Genomic DNA, 17585 nt, shown 5'->3' with positions numbered 1-17585 from the left:
GATAGAATTTAGCTGATGTCTTGTTGCTGGTATGACCAGGAGCTTTTCGAGAAGCCCAGAAGAAGCCTTTCCCCCCAAATAACTGACAATTGATAATCAGACGTATTGTTATCAAATAATCGTTGCATGAAAAATAATTTGCAATTTAGCTACCAACGTTGAAAAGTAAAATACACTTGCTCCTCGACCTCGCCGTAGTAAAAAGGAAAGACAGGGGGACATCCCCCCCTCACACATTAACACCAAATGCATCAGGATATTATTTTTTATACCTTGGGCGTGCCTCGTGAAATAATGACACGTTTAAATAGGGATCGATTTCAGAATTAAAAAGTTAGTTTGTGGAGATTTACTGTTGGGAGTTGAGCGGCTGAGCTCTTTATCAGAGGTGCAAATGGCTGGTTATGTGCTGTCCGACAGAGGTACGATTGAGGGATCGATAGGCGCGTGATTTACTAACTGGAGTACAGGTGATCAATAAGTATAAAAGTAAATGAAATATGCATTAGCGGGATTTTATTAGAGCCGGCTAGCAGAGAGAGAATAACGGTCAGGCCATTTATTTTTATATCTATTGATTATACAACTTAGAGACTCAAAGGGAGCACTTGCACGGCTCTGGACACCACGTGCCCGTCACGTGATTTATGTGTGCTGAGGTCATGGAACACGCTGCCTGTTAAAAGGCTGCCCTCATTGTGGCCCATGCCTGGCGGGGATGCTTATGCGGTCTCTGATGAGCCAAATGGGTTAACGAGAATGTGTGTCGATCTGCCATTGGTCATTTCTATTGGTGTTTTTCTATTTTTAGTATTGGCGTCCACAAATTTGTTGTTGAGCATATTCAGGATTATTTTATTCTGTCAGAGAATATGTGATGTTAGCAGTTAGCCAATCAGAGCCCAAAGAATGAAACAGGTTAATTGTTCTTCTGATAATATGCACATTGCCTTTTTGCATTTTAGTCAGTATTTGTTCTCAAAACCGTGCAATATTAAAGTTAAAAGATAAGAAAATGATTGACAAAAACAATCACTATCGCAATCCGCCTTCTCCGCCGCAATTTAGCTTGACAGTGATGTCACGGGGGTTCACTGTACAATAAACTAATCGCTCATTTTGTGTGGCTGCAGCCCCCTCACCCTATCCGCCCCCCTTTCTATACAAAAACATCTATCACAGTTGACCCCCCCTCACTATAACCCACTTGGCCCACCCAACCACCTCCACCAGTGATGGAACGGACCTTGACCTTAAGTTTAAATCTCCGAAGTCAGGGCTATTAAGGTGGGGGGGCTTTTCCTATTTCAGGGCTGCTGACATATGGCACAAGAGGCGCAGGGCAGGTGTAATTTGTTAATGTGAGCCCTGCACGTGTCTACTAGCATCGCTATTCATGGAATATGTTCTTCGTGGTCCCAACATGAGCTAATGAAGACAAATGAGACATAATATTTACTTAATGACAGTAAATTGTGACTTACAATTTTGTTTTCTGTAAGCTCCATTTGTTTTCCCCTCAGGCACTCTAACCACTCAAGTGCTGACATGGGAAACAAGAATAAAATGTCCATCACATCCTCAGGTAACTCTTTACGCACACCGATACACCTGTGGCTTGTTTAACTCTCACTATCAACATTATTGGAGATTAAAACCGGCAGTTGTAACCTTTTACACAGCTCAAAGGAACAATTTAACACTGCATTTAGTCGCCGTTTAGGAGTTGCACTAAAATAGGACCGTCTGATGTCGAAGCTTCAATTTGGAGGTCCATTCAATTGTGTGTGAACCAGTGGACCTGCTTTTTTCATTAGTCTGATGGCTAAGAGTTTGCTGAATTGAATTCAGATTTAAATTGTCCATCTTTTCTTCCATGTCATCTCTCCATGCTTCACATTGCTGCTTGTCATTTGAATAAAAAATGTTGGTAGTTCCTTGATTTAGTGAATGGTGCAGACCTCTGATGTTTATTAATACCGCTGCACGGTGCACTGTACCGGGCTCCATCATTCATTTGGATAAAAGAGGTGGAATTTAAAACCAGCCACTGCTTTACTTGGTTACAGATTGCATCCATTTATTGCACTGAGTGATGGAATGGCCAGTGACTCCGTCCTTCACCTCCCTTAGTGCTGGCAGAATAATAACAAACAAAATTCACCCCTGCCAATTGACACATATGCAATAGATGAGATTTTATATTTCTATATATACATGTACATAAATATACTGCATATACATATGCATATATACATAAAATATGTTTCATATATATTATGTATGTGCTTATTATGTATTTAAAACTTGACATTACCTGCAAAACACACCTATAGTCAGTGTTAAGGTGTTCTACTAAGTAGTGTGGTCCTGAGTGACACCAGCACCCCTCCACCAAAGCCCCCCCCCCCCCCCCCAGCTGTGTTTATAGTGTTTTCCCAATACTTGAGTCTAGTGCCCGCTGTCCACTGTGATTTATCGAGCATCTCATGCTGTCCAATGTCAGTTTCTGCAGCTGCGACTTCTCGGTATAAATCTTCACTTTGGCAGCATGTCGTTGCTTCTCGGGAATCTCGGCACTGACTGCCGTAAGATGTGCGCTGACAAAGCTTCATGTGCTGTATTTGGATGTTTTTTTTTCTGACGTAAATATGAAAAAACAACAACCGAGTCCTGATGTTTTTCATTTAACTCACTTTCATTTAAAATGAGCCACTGAGATGCCACAGTTACTTTTGGTGAACACACGATCGTTTTTGTTGTAGACCACAGGAAGTAGATTGTTCTTTGAGTCAGCGCTTGATTTGAGCGTCTCTAATCAGGAGTGAAAATGGTCTGCGTCCCGAGGTGTCTTCTTGGCCTCTGTGGGGAATTACCTTGGCGGTACCCAGCTGTTGCTTTGTCGTCTTTCTTTACCCTTTTAGCACTTCCATGGGTGTGTTGTGGAAGGGGAAGGGTGGAGGGGAAATGAGGGGGTTGGCAGACAACACAGAAAATCCTCCAAAACAGGTATCTGTTTGGATTTGATCGCCCCTCCATTTGTCTACCTTAAATTGGCCATTCTCTACTTTTTCGCACCATCGATCAATCAGTCTTCCAAGTCAATCCAAAACCTCTTTACTATTTATAGAACAAAATTTGTCAGTGTTTCCTCATGGATTACCCGGAAATATCCATGTGATAATTGACAACTGGTTTGTACAAATGGTTACAAAAGGGGCCTGTGGCTGTAAGGTTCCCAGTTAGATTCCAGGTCATTTTTTTTTACCGAGTCGAAAGCCAAATAATAAACGTATGGTTAATTCAATTCAAGCAAATGTAGCTCGAGTAACCCCTGTGATATGTGTTTTTTTCTTTGTGCATCTTGTGTAATTTTCTAGTTATGTATTTTGACTTCTTCCTATTCTTGCTAGGATAATGATTTGACTACAGGACTGTCTCATAAAATTAGAATATTGTGATAAAGTTCTTTATTTTCCGTAATGCAATTAAACAAACAAAAAATAAATTATTAAAAGGCTTGCAATATTTCAGTTGATTTTCTAATGAATCCAGAATGTATGACATTTTTGTTTTTTTTACTTGCATTACAGAAAATAAAATACTTTATCACAATATTCTAATTTTATGAGACAGTCCTGTACATGCATGTGAGAAACAATTTTGAGTTTGGAGTAGAGTCATTTGATTTGACAGAAGTTATCAGCCTCGGTCACTGAATGTTATTGTTGTATCAAGGGAAGTAGCACATGTTTGCCACTTTGGCGCGCGACCCAATCACTTGGTCTTGCCGCCTCTCCTTCCTTTCATGTGTTTCCCTGCCCGAGCCAGACGGCAGCGTGACAGATCACCCGCGTCGCAGACGCGTGGTGTTCTTACCGGGCGGTCCGGCCTCCTCTCATTAATGCCCAGGCTGGTGCGAGGCCCACGTGGCAGCACAAGACAAATAATGCTTGTGCTCAGCCATCACTTCTGCTGACAGAAATGCAGCCCACCGCACTATTTTGCCCTCGCCGGCTTCCCCTCAGTACCCTGCCCGCGTCCTTCAACACCGCCGATGTCTCTACATGTCTGTATTGCCTTGACAAAGTTTCATGGTGGTTCTGGTTCTGCTGATTAGCCTGCTGCACAACTAGTGATGCGGCCAAATGCAGGTAAACTGGACAATCATCCCGAAAAAATATAATTGACGACTCACCCCCCCCACATGCTGCAACATGTTGGGACGTATTTGCTTCCTCTTGGATACTGCCTGTGACGTTCACAAATTCTTGCCCACCCCCTCCCCTTGTCACCTTTGTGTACAGCCTCATGATGCTGGATTAGAGGTGGAACCCTCCATGCATCGTAAAGAGATCTTTTGTCTTGATATCAGTGACTTGCATCACATCAGCTTGGTATTATTTTAAAATGATTCTATTTTTTATTTCTTTTTATTAAATTAAATGTACCCCCCCCCCCCAATTAATACTATTGGTCGTAATTTCCGGACTATAAATGGCTACTTTTTGCACAAGCGTTGAACCCTGCAGCTTATAGTCCAGTACGGTTTGTCTATGGATATTTTATGATATTGTAAAATGATTTGTTTTGGTAATACAGGTAATAATAATGGGCACAATTTATTTAAAGAACCTGCGGTTTATAGTCCGGTGCATCTTATATCTAAACAAAAAAGGATTTTCCACTTTAGCTGGTGCGTCTTATATTCAGCTGCGACTTATAGTCCAGAAATGACGGTAGTTATTATTTCTTAGGTTTTGTTAACGTGCTCTCCACTCACTTTTGTGCAAACCCTCAACCTGGTGGTATGACCACTATAATGTCCTGTTTTTATGAGAGACAAAGCGGAAGAGAGAGAGAAAGACAGAGAGTGCAAAGGAGAGAAAGAGAGACCCACAGACCGAGGCTTAATCATTAAAGAGCCTTGTTCATTTAAGTGTGGGAATCAGCAAGCCCATGACTGTCAATGTGTAATTAGCTGATTAATAAACAGGGGAAAGACGAGTGCTCCAGGAAGGCCTGTAATGATTGTTTTTAAAGAGCATCACATGAGAGCTTATTAAGATTGTAAGATGGTTCCATTCAAACTCCCATTATCGCCCACAATAAATGCATGCACGGTAATTCTCATCCCACGGACAAAAAAGAAATCTTATAATGTCTTCAGTGACCTTGATGTAAAACTAGTTGAGTGTGTAGATAATCTTATTTATTATCCACATTCATCTCTTTAAAGAGTCTAATCATCAGACTCACACGCAAAGGGTTAATTGTCTGTTGAATGAGAATCAGTTTTATTATTTTCTCAAATTGTCAACACAACCGGCTGTGTGGATGATCAGGAGTGGAAATGAGTGTACTCAAAGAAACAGTAAAATGATATTAATTAAAAATATACTCATAATTTATCTTTTTGGGATCTCGGAATAATTACGTGAACATATTTCTTCTACCTTGAAGCAACTGAACCTTATATATCATGTTAAAACACTTACTGACTGAATTCTCCCAACCTTGAGTGTATGCGTAAAATATCTGCTCCATTTTGATTCTCAGGACTTTGTTTCTGCAAAATGTTTGGGTTGAACCTCAGTAACAGTTAGTCATCGTTCCCTCAAGTAATATTAATCAATTATCTTGCCCGGCGGATCGGTTTGGGGGAGAAGTCATCTGGAAAGAGGCACAAGCAAATATAATGGGAGCCAGCACGAGCACATGCCAGTGAACGCTGTAATGCCTAATCCTTTGAGACAGCCCACCGCCACAATGTCACTTCTAGTTGCCTTGTCCTCTGCTCTCCGCCTGCTTCACAAATGTCTTGTCTGACCCAAGCTAACTTTATTTTGGGGTGGAAAAACGAGATCGGTAAAGATTTATCGCAGTGTAGTAGGGAAGGCATGGTAGATTCTGCTGGAATTGACTCTTTTTTTGGAGACGGAAAGCTTTAAAGGCGAGCATCAAGAGAGAATGTTTAAAAAGCGAGTGTCAGGGAGATGGGAATGTGTGATGGATGAAGTTAAAAACAGGCAGCTCCTCGCAAAGCCCGACTAGAAAACGGGCTATGGTGCAGATTGGCCTTTTAATAACTGTGACCACAAGTCATACAGGGCCAAATTGGATTTGGCTCACTTGACCAAAACCTCATTAATATTTAACCTATTAGTGCTTCAAAGTATTATTTCAACAGACCTAGTAGAGAGCAATGAAATTCATTTTTTTGGTATGCGAGGCTTTGCATTGAGTCTAACTGGAAAATATTCTTTTCATTTCAAATGATGATAAATGCTTTCTCTTTTTTTTCTATCTTGACTAACCCTTAACATGACACTGGAGCCATACAGGAAGGTGTGAAAAATCAAGCAGAAACTTTTTTCTTGCGCTAATTTTATAACAAGAGGATACTTTTAATTCCAATCAGCAGTCCCTTCCAGGTTTATTAAGCACGAGAGATGTAAATGCAATCAAGACCTTGTTAAGGCCTCGGAACGCTTGGTCCTCTTCGCTGGACCGGAGAGTTTGTGGCTCCACAAAGAGACCCCCCTCTAAGGGACCATCTTACAATCATGTCCCTTCTTGTGTCACATCATTTTGTCAGCAGGGAACTTTCCGAATCCTCCGGTGAGGCTGGGTGGCTTGTCTCGAGCCCATCAGAATGTTGCTGCAGGGGTTGAGAGAGCGCCACACAATGTACAGGCCTCTCCATTTTTTTTTTTTTTTTTAAACAAAGCCGCTCATTAGCACAACACAGAGGGATAGTAGTCCTAGTCCTCGGAGGGCTCCCTCTGTTCTCCTCAGCCAACCTTCCATATTCAAATGTCCCCAAACGTATTTAAGTTCAAGGCCAGCTGCAAATGTGTTTGAACGGTCTGTTTTCTTCCAGCACCGCTGGTTTGTTGCTTCTGGAGCTGCACGGCCGGCAAATGAGCCCAAAGGAAAGGAGACATTCTACAGAGAGTATCGTTTCCTTGTCTCTCCCTCGGCATCGGATGCATTAAAAGATCAATGTGAGCGTCCGCTGAGAGGAGATGCAGTCAGACTCGGGTAAACAAGCAACATATGTTGAAAAATGTACGGCATATTCTCCTGCTCCCCCCCCCCTCCCCCTCACAAGCTTTATTAAAAAGATAGCCTTTACTTGAGTGAACATTGACAATTAAAATGAGTTACAAATCCATCCGTGATGGCTTTCCACGAGACAGGGATGACATTTATAAATGCTGTGTTGGCATACTTATCGAAATGGATGCCTTTATGTCGTCCGCCCCTCACAAACGTCACCTTTGACCTTGTAGCATGTTTGATGAAGCCATTAATGTCTGCTACGCATTTACCGGGTTGTGTTTTAAGGGAAGCTTCTCACTCTTATCACTCGGTTTGCTGCCAAGACATCGACCGGGCAGGAAGTGACATCGCTCCAGATAAGGTTCCATTAGTAACAGAAGGGGAATACCTCACCATCATCATATTAATTAGAAGTGAAAATAATGACCTCATAGGTGAACCATTTGGTCCAAAAATGAATTTCCAGCGGGCGGGAAGTGGGGGAAATGGCTTCCATGCAGCCTGTCAATTGCCCTGTTACAGTTAAGGAATTCAGCAGGCTGGTACGGCTCATATTTCATCTCAGGTAAAGATTACCTGTCAGGCCCATGGGAGATGTATTGATCTGTTTTCCTTTTTCCGCCAGCAATCACCTGACAAAGGCACCTAGGAGGCGAGTGAATGAGTGATGCCTGCTCTGTCTGCTCCGCCACCTCCGCCACGGCTCTTCGTGTCCACCCGCGGGTGGAAGGCTGATGAGGAAGACGACAGATCACGCTGTCATAAACTCTGTTTGAACTATCTCTTTGTCACTCCCCTGAGGTCACAGGTCAGGTCAGTGCAAGGTTTTGTTCCTTTTTTGGGGGGGGAGCCCCCTTTCTTGTCAGTTTGTTTGGAGGTGTCGTGGCGCTAGAAACACATGCAAACGATGCCCTCCGGTTCCTGCTGACAAATGCATGTTGTGGGTCAGCTGGTTCAAGTCACTTTGGATTTCAAAGCGTTTGGCGCCGCTCTCGCTGTGAAATGCAACATCACCGCCGTGTGCTCGCTGGAGTTTTTCCTGTGGCTGCTCCAGCGCAAATCAATATACTTTACATTATCTCCTGCTTTCTTGGCAGCCACAACTATTTATATATTTGCCTTGTTCAATGCAGTGTCTACATCAATATTAAACATTGCAGTGGGTAAGTGTGCTATTAATGAAGTGATGCCTAATTAATGGAAGACTAGCTCCGAGGACACGACATAACTGTCACGATAACATTTTTAAACATTTTAATTGACCAAGATTTAAATGTATCCTCCTGATAGCAGGGCTCCTAGGCAGTCAGTTTGATATGGAGTACAAATATCTTATCTTATGGGTGTTTATCTTTATATTTAATAGTAGTGAAGGTATGCCTAATTGCTTTGTAAATAATCTACAGAGGATTACGCCTCCCCTGCACAATTTCACTAGATGTTAAAAAAAGATACAACAGTGGTAAAATTCAGTCATCCTTAGCTTGAAATAACAAATGATTATATTTGATATTTTGTGTTTCCCCTTTGCAAATCATATCAAAACACCTTGAGAATTCTCCTTGCATCTGGTTCTGGACTGGCACGTGGTTGAACTCTCTCGAGTCTGGCCTGGAAGCTCAAACGTTGCGACATCACACTGGTGGAATTGTCATTATGCTAAAAATGTCCTTTAGCTGGAAAATAATACTCCCAATTTTTTTGGCGGCAGTCCCTTTGAATACAAATGGAAGCATCTATTGTCTCCGTGAAGATGATCAGTCTATACCCGCTCTGTTCATCTCGCCACTCAATGCCAAAGACGTTTATCTGCGCGTTGCCGTGTGCTCACCGGTGGTCCACAGTTAAAAATCACATCATCAGCTGTCTGAGCACCAACAGCCACCTCTCCTCTTCCAGATTGATGGTGGAACGGAGGGAAAAATCAATGGCAACCTCTCGTCACAAAGCGCAAACTCTGTCATGTTGGGAACGTTGCTGTTCCACTCGCTCTTCAATGGCAAATTGAGAGCTGAGCGCAAACTAAGTGACAGATGTGAAAGCACCTGAGTCTCTCAACATGATGCGTTCACTGTTCGGGGGACTTGGGGAGACAAAAGCTCTGGGACATGACAGCAGCGGCTACCCCCGAAAACTCTCAATTGCTCCATCCTTATCACCGCTATAGGTCACACAAGAAAAAAAAAGCTCCCATTCACACTATGAAATCAAGCATCACTGATTTTTTTTCCCCCCTCTCTCATTCAGCCTCTCACCCTCTAATGGGAAATTCAAATATCACATATCTGCTGAATGCAATATTCACTTAGTGCGAGATAACACACTGCCTGATGTGTCTCATGTATCAGGGTCGGATTAAGCACCGTCTCCCGCCGCAGCATAACCCGATCCCGACACCAGACCTGACAGTGAAATTTGGTTTACAGGCTTATTCGGTTACCCTCTGTACTCAAACATGCCGGCTCGTTTAGTGTGTTGGAGGGAAAGTCGGTGGACTCCAGCGCAGCCTGCCGCTGTGTCTCCTCCGGCGTTTTTACGCAAGCACCATCTCTTTTCATTTTGGCTGGCATTCTAATCAGAACGTTACAAGCTTCAGCGGGTGAAGTACGCGGAAAGTTGTGTTTCTTGACAGCCAATAAAAACCTTATAATCTCCTTGATTCAAGTAGCCCATTTAAAAAAAAATACCAACCAGCACTATCACTCAGACTCCCCCTTTCCCTTTTTTCTTTAATGCCCTTTTTTTTATTTAATATATAGCCCATGAAAAATGAGAGACTCCCGCTTGGACGTGTAGATATTTTGTTGCTGATGATGCGAGACGAATTTCCATCACAGCTTTGTTTCCAGCGGGTGAGCGGATAATCTTTTACAGTGCAGGGAGGGAGGCCACCTCTCCCATCAATCTCCACAGCTTATAGCTGCTGCCTGCTCGCCCGAGCTGACCAGGAGGCCCGCACGGCACCAAGACGGGTGCTCACTCAGGGTCAACAGCCTCTGGTGTGATTTGGCCCTCTGTTCTTATTATTTATTTACTTTTAAATAATAATAATCATTTGAAATCTTATTTGATTCACTTCCCGCTCAATTTTATTCCAAGGAGAAATAATATTCCATTAATTCCCTCCACCGGCAAAACAAAAGGCCACCGGATCATGAGGCTCCGAGCTAAGCCAATTTACATTTAAATTTAAAAGGGAACTGTAATTAAATCATGTTTGGTTCCGTTTACTGAAAAATACAGCTGGTGTTAACAAAATTTAAGGAAGGTTCGCATCTCTCGCAGTGAAGACGATTCAATTCATTGGCTACGATAATATTCAAGGACTGTTCCATTTCAAGTTGAATGATTCCATATGGTTTGATTCAGCGAGATGAGGATTTGGATCGATTTGGGCGAGATGAAACTGTAAATGTTGCATTTCCAATCATCGGTATTTAAAGACGATTTAATACGATTAAACGATTTGATTCTAGTGATATACTCGGGTGTTTTCATTCAAAACCGATTTTCTGATTCCAAGAGGGAATTTACTTTCCCTACTTTTTCTTTTCAGTTTCCACACCCACCTTTTTAGGCAGCAAACTAGATAGTCTTAAATTATTTGCACCCTCTGCTGGTTGCTACTATCACATCAAGTCACTCTCCTATACAACAATACATTTAATTTAATGAAATTCCCAAGTCATTGACAATTTCTCATAAATAAATCAATACATTGATATATCACGGCAACCCCTAGCGCTCCCCGTCGTGGCATTTTGACCGTGCGCCCCGCAGCCCTCATCCCTGCACAGCGTCTCCAATAGAGATGGCCCGCACTGATTGACAATAATGGGAAGTGGCAGAATCGATGGGAAACAAGAGAGTGGGGTGCGTGAAATTCTCCCGGAGCTTCCAGTCACAGACCAAAGGCTCTGACTCGGCTCACTCGTCATCCCTCCAGCGCTGGGATTAAGGCCTGTGACAGCTGGAGCAGCCTGAGAGAAAGATGCCGTGCTTGTCATTGGCCGCTGACAGCTGGGAAACGGCGACTTAAACTACATATTTGAGTTGTTACTTGACCATACCCAACATGTACAGCACTGTGAAATACAGCTACGGTATCACTGGGTTACATTCCTGAACCACTCGCAGTAGGCGAATGTCTGCAATTTGTTTTTTTTCCCGCAACTGTAAATTCTGATTTGCCAGTAATCGGTAAAAAAACAATAGCTTAATAATCCGTGATCTAGTTGGGGCAAGAATACATGAGCGCAATACAGCAGATATTGATGAGAAAAATCCTCCGTCACATGAACATGAGATAGAAAATATCCTGAAAGCAGTGGATGAGCATTTAAGAGAGTGCTTTCAAAAAGTATCGGATTTCTACGACTAAAATAACCACTCACCTTGTGCACAGGTCCAGGATTGTTTGTGTGTGTACCATCGCAGGGGCACTTCATTCTCTAATTGATCGGCAAAAGATGCACACGAAGAAGACGTTAGCGCAAAATGAAGTCATAACAGTGGATTGAGACATTTATTAAGTCAGACAAAAGGCCTCTCCGAAACGTTGAGATTGTTTATTGATTTTTGTGTTTTGGCTGGCTGCACAGGAGTAATCGCTCGCCACGTTGCCACAGTGGCCGCGCTGCTCCAGTCCATCGCAGCGCTCGGGCGGAGGCTTTCACTTCCTCCGAAAGGATGCAACTTTAACTAGCTGACTTCCACTTCTTGCACCATTTATTTGTCAAAGGCCGCTGATGTTATCTGCGGGACAATCAGCTTCAAAAGTTGTAAAATGATTTTTATGTGTTACGGCTTTATTAGCTGCTGGTAAAAGGCGAGAATGTGTTTTAACGGGGGGGTGACCATAGACTTTCTATGACAAACTTTTTAGTGTGTTTACACAATCCAGTCTATTCATTGTGTGTGTATACGTGTGTGTGTATACATATATATATAAAATTATAAGGTGGTATAGAACATTTAATATTTTACGCATCTGATTAACCGCAAACAATAGTTCCTGCAATTTTCCCTTCACTGAAAAGTAATAAAAAACTGCAGCTTCAGCACTGACCTACTGTACACGCATGTGTGCGGCCTGGCAAGTGTTAGGCAGAGTTCAAGCCTACCGGTGACATCAATCTGCCTGTTCTTTATTAGACGGAGCACTGAGGTGTAACTGACTGCATTGTCCATAGATGGACTGGGGCCCATCGCACACGGGACCCCGCCACCCCCCCCCCAGACAATACAATCAATAACCACACATTCATTACAGAATCCCTGCCTGCTTTCACCCGCATGCCTGGCCATGAAACTTTCAGCTCTGGCTCGCTGGATCTTGAACTCCTTTTCCCTCGTCCGTATTTGAACCGTCTCGCGTTTTCTTCAGTTTGAGCTGATGCCAGTAGCTGCAATTATATCAAAGGGCCAAAAAGGTTACAGGGACACCGACTGCGCCACTTCCCCGACTATTCTGCTAGTGCTGCAGCCCTCTACTGTCGCACTGGACAGTTCTTGGATGACAGTGATCCAGTGTGGAGCCCGGGGCCAATAAATGGTAATGCCCTCCACTTGCTTTCCTCATAAAGCATAATAAAAGGAGGTTATAAATCGTACCAATTAGCTGCGTCCATCAGTCGCCTTAATTGGAGTGTCGTGACTGGCTACGGGATGACCTTGTGCATGCTCCATAGCGCTAAGACAGACGAGAGGGCCAGAGGGGACATCTCTGTGTATGTGTGCAGGACTCGGCCTTCTTTAAATCAACTCTCTGTAGCTACCCGTACTGGAAGTTATATTATGCTAATGGTAAAAAATGATTGTAAAGTAAAAAAATTGGATTATTGTCATTACAATTCTTTGACCTCATTACGTTTCATGTCTCCCTTCCGTGTCTTTGTGTGGGCTCAACAACCCCCCACCCCCCCAATTCTCCCTCTCAACACCTCCTCTGTGGTCAAACCGGAGACCTCAGCTTCCACGGAAGGAAAATCTCGTGACACCGCCCGCCCTATGAGTGGAAACACTGAATGTGTTTGTCTGTGGCGGGGGGTTTTATGTGCTCCCAGTCTTTACACTCTCACCTCCACCTCAGAATTAAGCGGCAAAAAAGTTAGCCAACCAGCTGTCGGAGAAGAGTTTCCTTCCGGCCGACCGAAGGCCGATGACAGTTGTTTCCTTCTTCTCTTCTGAGCCGAAGATAATTCAGTCAACGTGCTTTGAAGTGTAGATAAGTCAGGAAGAGGGGACGGGGTCGCCGACTGGAAGGGCAGGACAGGCAAAGAGAAGCAGGTGTATGGAAACTGGAGAGGGACAAGTCAAATCAGACGATTTTCGACGTGAGCTCTTAATAGCAGTGCTAATGTTTTTCCCTGGAATCTTTTTAGTGGTCGCGATCAAGGTGACATGATTCGGACTTTACATGTCACATGGCCTTTACAGATCTGCAACCATACAAAACAAACTACTCAAATAACCATTGAGTATTTGGATCCATAATCAATGGAATTTTGGTTTTTCAGGTGGAAAAACTGAAAACAAATTTATATAGACCAGACGTGAGTGTTGATATTTTCTTTGCTGATTTTTAGTTTTGTGTCTTACATTGAGAGAGGTGTCAGATTCTTTACCATTTGTTCTCCATTGATATTCTTGTGATGTTTTTTGTTCTTTTGGGCCTTTTGTTGTTGGCCTGAATTGGATTTATGATTTGAGAATTTCAGCACCACATATTGCTTTGGCATCTGCTGACATGCATCGTCGGTGTGGTTGAAGATTGGACTAAGTGGGTGTTTTTTTTTTTTTTAATACCTGTGCACATCAGCCTTGGATATTAATCTTTCCCTACTTGAGAAATATTGGGAATGAATCTCCAATAAACGTCTCACAGAGTAGCTTTTGTTTTGACTAGACTCTTCCAGGTGGTATGCGGTGCTAAACCATGAGGCCTTGCAGATCATGGCGAGGCACATACTGAAAGACGTCGGGCGTCCCATCAAAGAATTCATTGATGAACGGACACAAGTGAGACAGAAGGCTGCAGTGTGGACGTGGAAATTTGACACCCTCTGACAGTAGATCCGCAAAGCTCACTCAGAGCGGCGATGACAGAGATGAACTCATTCATGTCGACGAGATGATTCTTGTACTGAGTCATTTTCCTAATCGGAATCTTCCATTCAGCAAACTGAGTGACGATACTAGATTACTACAGAAGCTATCCCTGTTAAATTTATAAGCAAATAACTAATAATAATAATAATAATAATACATTCAATTTATATAGTGCTTTTCAATAACCCAAAGACGCTTTGAGAACTAACTACTGAAAAGAATAAAAATATTTGTGTAAAATGCAAGAAAGACATTTGGATAGTTTCTACTGTTGAACAATCTTATTAATCAATCAACTCCTGAATGTCACAGATTAAAAATAAAAAGTGTGTTTCAATTAAATGTAATTTAATTTTAACTATGAATCTCTGAAGTCAGCAGCTGGGTCACGACTAGGCTACATTGATGGCTTCGCATAAGCCTCACCTGTCGGTCGCTAAAATTTACGTCGGGGTCAATCGAAATGAGACAGCAGTGGCAGTACAAACACTTTCCAATTCTCAAGTTACTTACTGTATGTGTGCATTTTAAGAATTATAAAATATATTATCCAGGGCAGCCAGGAAGAGTCCATGTGGTTCCACTTAAAGATGTTGGAAGCTACTCAATTTTTCTATAAATATAAACCCCAAAAAAATGGAAGCTTTATTGTAATCGTGAATAGTGAAGATATCAACTTTACGACGAGCCCGGGATGCTTGCTATGCGTGTCAGGGAGGGGAGGGGTCGGGCCCACGAGGGGGAAATGCAGCAGGACCACACGAATACATAAATTTAAGTGGAGAGCTGTGGAATGGCGCAGCCTCACACAAAGGAGAGCGGGATTCCTTCACGAAACGGAATTTCGGACTCATTTAGTCATCCATCGCTAAAGCCTCTTGCTCCTAATCAAAGCGGCGATAAACGGTGGCGTTCTTTCCACGTGCATATTGGGGGGCTAGCGGGCTGGCATCATTACATTGTTCATCTCATTTCCTTTCTGATGACTGAAAATGGAGAGAGGCTGAGAGTTTATCAGGCAGATAAATGGACAGCCCATTCTCACCGGAGATCTAATCTGTCATGCGTCAAGGCCAGGCTTCACATGCTGGCAGATAATAACCACGTCGAAGGGCAATGATGATTTGGACCGGCCCGGCCTTTTGTTTGCCTTTAAAAATACGCCACGCTCTCGTTTATTAACCGGACGCAATTAGGAGCCAATTATGACCCACTTGACACCAGGTAGGCTCTCGCAGGAGCCGATGTAGGACATTAAAAGGCAAGATGGAACTCCATTACAGCTGACCTTTTGAGATTTCATTCACAATTCAATGAGAACTTCCTTTTGACACTTATTGGCTAAGCCCTTTTCTTCTCTGCCTGTGAAATGGGGTCTCGTGCAGCCTCCAGCTCGTTAATTATGATCTTTATAAATTAAATTAAGAGGATGTCATTGCGTGATTTTTTTTATCTTCTTGTCCTACAGGTTAAAGAGGCGATAAGATACTTATCAGTTTTGCAATGATGGAGAAAATAAATATCGCCGCCTTCCATACTAATTGCAACACGTACCATTTGGTTTTCTCTTCTTATATTTGGATAAATGCGTTGTCTGTTGTTTTTTTTTTAATGTGATTGGTGCAAATTTTGTTTTTTTTCATGACATGACAACTTTTTCTCATGAAAATTCCGATTTTTATTTCCACTCAACTTTTTATTCTTGTCACTTTTCACTTTTTTTCTCGTGATCAAAAATATTTTCATAACTTAGCAACTTCTCTGACTTTCATTTCGACATCCCACTTTTGTTTGAGCACAAATAAATATAAATAATAAATATGTAAATAATAAATAAATATAATCTGACTTTATTTTTGTAACTTTATTCATTTTATATTGGAACCGTACAACTTTTCCAACCTGCAATACGTTCCTCCCATGTCAAATTTCAAAACTTTCAATGTCTCTATCTTACATTGTAATCGTTATTTTTTTAAATAATTCAACCTGCACACGAACAACCGCTGCATTCATCTCTGCCGGGCCTGTTTCTTGGGTTGACTCCAGGCCATTAAAGCTTCCTGCTCTCATTTTATATCTCCCTCCACGACACACAAACACACAAACACACACACAACACAGCGCATGCATTTATTTATCCGTTGGAGTTCCTAATTCAGTTTGACGAATGAGTGACAGCTTGACACTTCATTCGGCAAGATTAATAGAACGACACAATATTTACGTGGCACAGACAGCCAATTATCCCGCCATCTATCATCCAGATTATCTTTCTGATTGAAAACTACTCGTCCATGTAATCGGAATTATTTGGAATTAGAAGGGAATTTATGGCGCCTTGTGTCACTTTTCCAGCACGGTGCTAAATTAGAAATATTAGATACATAAAGGGAGTAGGGGAAATGGCATAAATAGAGGCGCCAAGTTAATGTCACACGTTTATATATGTATTTTTTTCGCTCTCTTTCAGTGCCCCTGCGTGAACCCCATTTTGAGTCACCATTTTATAGGTTCCTCACGCATATTATTAATGCATAGATTACACTGCATAGTCAGGGAAGACTGCAGCTTGTGCTTGGGTGTAGGAATTACACATATTGGTGATATGTTTGACTGGAAAGCGGTTATTTTAATGAGAAAGCTGCATTAAATCGTAATGGATAGATCTTATCAACAGACAATGTGTTGTGTGTGTGTGTGCATGTGTGTGTGTGTGTGTGTGTGTGGTCTCATCAAGGCCAAGCTGACATTAGCAGTTTGATGAGTCTTTCTATTCTTTTTTTAAACTATGTCGTTTGCATGCAATTCTTCACACTTATGACATATTTAATTTTTCATTTGCGCCTGGCCGATTATAGAACGATACGTAATGTCATTGTTAGGAATCAATATGTTCAACCTCTGAAAGTTTGACAGTTTTTTAAACAGCCACAGAGTAAAATAAAATGGATTTATAATGTAATCTGTTGCTAAATTGGAACGTTGCTGAATCGGAAATAAATACAGCTGATGTTTGGTGTCGTACAAGAAATGACAGCAAGCCCTTTTCTGTGTTGCTCTGCGGTAATGACATTTGAAAAGTGACATTTTATCCTTTTATCAAATCCAAACAGTCTAAAAGCATCAGACTCTTTCATTGCTTGTTTAAGAAATGGTGAAAATTGCCTCACATACCAACATTGCAGGGACCTTGATTTTATTGGCTAGAGTGCATTCTGACTTGTAAATAGGATTAGGCCATCCCAATATAGTGCCTTGTTTATTTTTATCCTCTTATTAGGACAGTTGGATCCTTAAAGGGTGCCAAAATTATCCTGCAAATTGCTGACAAGGAAAAATGAAAGGTTATTATAAGCAATCTGTCTGCATTGAAGCACAATGTGACTGCTGCGCTTGCTATACCAACG

At 42.1% G+C, this 17585-nt stretch overlaps 1 protein-coding gene across 1 annotated transcript in view; it reads left to right on the top strand.

Annotated features, from left to right (window-relative positions):
• The window catches only part of LOC133169620 (G patch domain-containing protein 2-like), a 39896-nt gene that overhangs the window by 10923 nt on the left and 11388 nt on the right, over nucleotides 1-17585 (top strand). Inside the window, exons 6-8 of the mRNA XM_061301962.1 lie at nucleotides 1524-1585; nucleotides 6884-7044; nucleotides 7691-7878. The gene's annotated coding sequence lies outside the window, so the exon portion shown is untranslated. The remainder of the gene's footprint in view (nucleotides 1-1523; nucleotides 1586-6883; nucleotides 7045-7690; nucleotides 7879-17585) is intronic.

This window comes from Syngnathus typhle, linkage group LG16, assembly GCF_033458585.1.
Source record: "Syngnathus typhle isolate RoL2023-S1 ecotype Sweden linkage group LG16, RoL_Styp_1.0, whole genome shotgun sequence".
Taxonomy (NCBI): Eukaryota; Metazoa; Chordata; class Actinopteri; order Syngnathiformes; family Syngnathidae; genus Syngnathus; species Syngnathus typhle.
This window is presented reverse-complemented; position numbering and strand designations above follow the sequence as displayed.